The sequence below is a fragment of the Trichechus manatus genome, unplaced genomic scaffold, assembly GCF_000243295.1.
Source record: "Trichechus manatus latirostris isolate Lorelei unplaced genomic scaffold, TriManLat1.0 scaffold00013, whole genome shotgun sequence".
Lineage (NCBI taxonomy): Eukaryota > Metazoa > Chordata > Mammalia > Sirenia > Trichechidae > Trichechus > Trichechus manatus.
Window position 1 is genome coordinate 18,885,929 of NW_004443949.1, and position 5,526 is coordinate 18,891,454.

At 42.6% G+C, this 5,526-nt stretch overlaps 1 pseudogene; it reads right to left on the reverse strand.

The window, feature by feature from the left end:
• Positions 1-4,674: 4,674 nt before the first annotated feature.
• LOC101354810 (dnaJ homolog subfamily C member 15 pseudogene) lies at positions 4,675-5,211 on the reverse strand (annotated as a pseudogene).
• Positions 5,212-5,526: the final 315 nt, after the last annotated feature.

Below are 5,526 nucleotides of genomic sequence, written 5' to 3' on the forward strand. Positions count from 1 at the left end.
AACAGTACTGAACTAATATACCTGTTAGGAACACTAACCCATTGCCGAGTCGATTCCGACTCATAGTGACCCTACAGGACAGAGCTGAATTGCCACATAGGGTTTCCCAGGAGCGGCTGGTGGACTTGAACTGCTAACCTTTTGTTAGCAGCCGAACTCTTAACCACTGCACCACCAGGGCTCCATTATAAACACTAAGTATTATAAATGATGGAAAGCACTTGGCATAGGGCTTGTTAGGAAAAAAAAAACAAACCATTGTCATCGAGTTGATTCCAACTCATGGTGACCCTATAGGACAGAGTAGAAGTGCCCTACAGGGTTTCCAAGGCTGTGATCTTTATCATACAGGAGCCCTGGTGGCACAGAGTTAAGTGCTTGGCTGCAACAGCATGGATCATGACAAGTTATGGATCACATTGCAAAGAATGAGAATTCCAGAACCCTTAATTTGGCTCATGTGGAACTTGTACATAGACCAAGAGGCAGTCGTTCAAACAGAACAAGGCGATACTGCGTGGTTTAAAATTGGAAAGGTGTGCGTCAAGGTTGTATCCTTTCACCCTACTTATCCAGTCTGTATGCCGAGCAAATAATCAACTGAGAAGCTGGACTATATGAAGAAAAACGAGGCACAACATCTGATATGCAGATGACACAACCTTCCTTGCTAAAAATGAAGAGGACTGGAAGCACTTACTGATGAAGATCAAAGACTGTATAGCCTTCAGTATGGATTACACCTCAACACAAAGAAAACAAAAATCACCAAAACTGGACCAATAAGCAACATCTTGATAAACAGAGACAATACTGAAGTTGTCAAGGATTTCATTTTACTTGGATCCACAATCAATGCCCATGGAAGCAACAGTCAAGAAATCAAATGATGCATTGAATTGGGCATATCTGCTGCAAAAGACTTCTTTAAAGTGTTAAAAAGCAAAGATGTGACTTTGGGGACTAAGGTGTGCCTGACCCAAACCATGGTCTTTTCAATTGCCTCATATGCATGTGAAAACTGGACACTGAAAAAGGAAGACTGAAGAAGAATTGACACGTTTGAATTATGGTGTTGGTGAAGATGATTGAATATACTATGGACTGCCAGAAGAACCAACAAATCAGTCCTGGAAGAAGTACAACCTGAATGCTCCTTGGAAGCAAGAATGGTGAAACTTCATCTCGCTTACTTTGCACATTCTGTCAGGAAGGATTGATCCCTGGAGAAGGACGTGATGCTTGGTAAAGTAGAGGGTTATCGAAAAAGAGGAAGATCCTCAATGAGATGGATTGCCACAGTGGCTGCAACAATGAGCTCAGATATACCTACTACTGAGGATGGCACAGGACTGGGCAATGTTTCATTCTGTTACACATGGAGTCACTGTGAGTTAGAACTGGCTCAACTACACGTAACAACAATAACAGCAATCTTTACGGGAGCAGACTGCAACATCTTTCTCCTGCAGAGTGGCTGGTGGGTTCGAACTGCCAATCTTTCAGTTAGCAGCTAAGCACTTAACCACTGTACCACCAAGTTCCTTGTTAGAAAGAAAGGATGTAATAAATATTAGTTATATTAGGAGTCCGTGGGTGGCACAAATGGTTAAGTGCTCGAATCTACTCAGAGGTGCTTTGGAAGAAAGTGATCTACTTCCAAAAGATCACAGCCATTGAAAACACTGTGGAGCAGTTCTACTCTAATACACATGAAATTGCCATCTGTTAGAATTGACTCAGCTGCAACTGTACTTATTGTTAACACACTTAGTATCACACTTGTTATTGATCATCAGAGGCATGTTGTTTTTCAGAGACACAGTGCACAGTCTAAGACTTTTTGGGGAGATAGTGCAGGGTTCAGCCGTTGCCTAGCACAGGGCTTGGCACTTTAGCCTTCGCTAAATAAATGAATGAAGGAATAAACGTTGGAAAAGGAAATGGAGTGAGCATCCCATCCCAGGATTAGCTGCTATAGCTAATTTTAGGTGATTTGAAGACTTTCTGGCATATGTGTTTTAATATGCTTTATAGGCAAGCTGGCTTGTGTTTGTTAAGACAGAAGTAAATGGCCACCCTCTTTTTAAAGGGTGATAAGCTGTCAACATGCACCTCAGCCAACATCACCTTTGATTTTTGCATTCTCAAGGGATTTTAGGTGAAACCAGGACAGGGGTGAGGAACCTCATAAGAAAAAAGCACTAAAGGCCATACAGGGTCTGGCAATTATAATATAGCTCACTGGTGTTATTAACTTTGGAATCCGAGAAGCTGAATTATTTTATTCACCCAAGAAATGCAATAATTTCCTCTAAATATGCTGCTTCAAGAATAACGTTGTTCATAAGATATGAAGCACAATTTATGAATTAAAAAGGCGAGGTGAAGATCCACCCCGTGAATTCACCAGCTGCCATTAAAGTGGGTATGAGATCCATCACCATCCGAAGGTTCAGCTTTCCTATGATGAATTTTCCTAATTAATCAATGAGACTGGATAGGGTGGTGGATTGCTCGGTTTTAATCTACATTGAAGATGGGGGTGACAGGCCTGAGGCTGAAGGCCTAGCAGTGTGCAGCCAGCCAAGAATGGATTAATGCTGCTTAATTTCCCCAGTGAGGGCCTGACTAATATCTTGATTTTTTTTAAAGCATGCTGATCTAAAAGAGTTAACTAATGAGACTTCGGAGACCTGAGCCTACAAAGAAGGTGTAGAATTTGGGGTATCTTTGCTAAGTTGGACTCAGTGAGTTCTGGAAATTAGTCAGATGATTCATTTTCCTGTTTGTTCTATCATATTATAAGAATGTACGTTCTTGCTGAAATAACATAGGTTTTGAGGGTCACATTGCGCCTTTACCTAAAACCCTTTAATGGTTCTCCTTTGACTTCAGGATATTGTTCAGCCTTCTTGAATGTGATCTTGTCTCTCTTGCTCCATCCTATTTCTTACTGCTCCCCCTCTCATTCCTAAGATCCAACCCTCTGACTTGCCTCAAATTCTCTGGATAGGCCAAACACTCTTCTCCCTGAGTTTGCATTTGCTATTGAACCAACTTCTGTTGAATTGATTCCAACTCATGACAACCCCACGTACGTCCAAGTAGAACTGTGCTCCATAGGGTTTTCAATGGCTGATGTTTTGGAAGTAGATCACCAGGCCTTTTATCCCAGGTACTCTGGGTGGACTAGGACCTCCAACCTTTTGCTTAGCAGCCGAGCACATTAACCATTTGCACCGCTCAGGGACTCCAGATAGCTCTTAGCTCTTCCACTGTTCTTCGCCCAGCTAGCCTAGCCGATCCTCTGGAAAGCCCCTCTCAATCTCATCGGACAGGACAGGACGAGGCTCCCCTTCTTCATACCCTCAAACCCTCCTCTTCATATCCCCATTACATGAAACTCATAAAATGTATCGCTGTTGCCTTTTTATTTGTCTGTATCCTCTGCTAGGGTAAGGACTCTGTCTTATACATACTGTGTATCCCCAGCAGAGTTGCCTGACCCAGGAGAAGTGCTCAATAATATTTGGCGAAATAACTTACATCTGTGAACTGTCAGGCTGAGTCTACAAAATAAACAGACAATGGGTCTATTTCTAGTGCTAGGATATTACATACATATAAAATGGATATCAAATGCTAGCAGCAGCAACAATAGCAACAAACTCCACGGGGTTCGTTGACTTAAGATTTATAAGCCTTCCTTACTTCAATAAATTAGAAAAGTACTATGAATTTTTCTAGATGCAGAGGGGGAATGGACGCTCGATTGACCACAGGGGCCCTGAGATCTCCTAGGAAATGTACTGATGACAGACTTTGGGAACTGACAGGTCAATGGGTGTGGTGCTTACCTGATGTTGTTGCCATCGAGTCACTTGCAACTTATGGCGACCCCATGTGCGCCGAGTAGATCTGCTTCATAGAGTTTTCAAGGCTATGATCTTTCAGAAACAGATCAACAAGCCTGTCTTCAGAGGCGCCTCTAGGTAGGTTTGAACCACCAACCTGCTGGCTAGTAGTCAAATACTTAGCCATTTGCACCACCCAGGTACTCCTACCTATAGAGACCCATTTCACCACAATAGGAAGATCTGCCTTTAGATCTCGATGCTTACCTTGACTGGTCTCTGAGCCAATCATCATCTGTAACACTCACCTCTATCTTCACTTCTTTTCCTTCCTTTGCTCTTGGTGATCTTCAGCCATTAGATGGAACACTAGCTGCTCTGCACACCACGTGTTGCCCACCCTGCTGAGGGAGAACACGCAAGCTTCAAGTACCATGGCTGGTTCTCTCTTACCTACCGGCAGACTTGGCTGCTCGTCCAGATGTCGGCTTAAACTCTTCATGCCCTGAGCAAGAGGAGAAAGGGGATTCTTTGTGTCAGCCTGAAGGTGATGCTTGGAATGGTGCCTGCAGGGTTCCAACATCTTACTGGCATTTTCCCAGTTTGCTTGGTGGTTGTTAGATGTCTTGATGGCTGGTGGTTAAAACAAATATTTACAAGTCACCACTTTTATTTATTTATATATAAATATATTTTTCACTTATAGAATTTAATTTGTTTCTTTAAAAGATGTAATGAAAAGCAAGACTATTGACCTTTCACTGTTAAGTAGCTTAACACTGGAAGAAATGATTGTGGTCCATGTATGAAGATTATAAAGGCTGCGTATAGGTTAATTTGCAAGACTTTTTTTTTTTTTAAAGTTCCCCTCTGGTTTTTCCTTCATAGTCATTCTTGACCATGAGTTAATGTTTAGTGCTTGATTCTAGCAAGTATTTTGCTTGATTTATTTTGGTTGCTAAGTAAGGAGAGCCACCTTTATCTGGGTGGTTCAAAATCATGATTCTCTTGTGGGCTGTTCTCATCTTGGCCTTGCCAGCAGATGGGATTACACCTAAAATAAGTCTAGCTTCTTGCCTACCAGTTTGCTGTTCAAATCCTCCTTTAGAGTAGGATGAAAGGCTAGGATTTGAAATCTTCTTTGCAGTTTCTGTGATTACTTGTTCTCGAGGTTTCCAGATCTGAAATGCACAGCGACCCGCAAATGCAGAGCCTGCCACACCCAGTCCCACAGCTATCAAACTCCTTGCTAGTCCCAGCTGCACGTCAGCATCTGGCTGTCTGGCCGGGGGCAGGAATACTTGGCACAGTGCAGCCCCTCACCAGCAGTGGGGACGCCACCACGGGCAGCCATGGCAATGACACCACTTTTATTTTATAAAACAAGATTTCACCAGTGAATACTGATACATATTTGTAATCTGATAGACATGCTAAGTTCTAAGTGTTAATTTGAATCAAATTCTAACTGCACTGAAGAAAACGCACTTCAGGAATGAATACCTATTCATTATTAGGTATTTTTTTTCTGTTAGAGACAGTCAGGATTTCCAGGAACAGAGTTATTGAGGGCTAGGGAGTTTGCAGAGCTGGCAGCGTCCTCGGTCAACACCTGGTGCGTCAGTGGAGAAAAGGTACAGACTCTGTGGCATGAAGTAAAAAGCCCCTT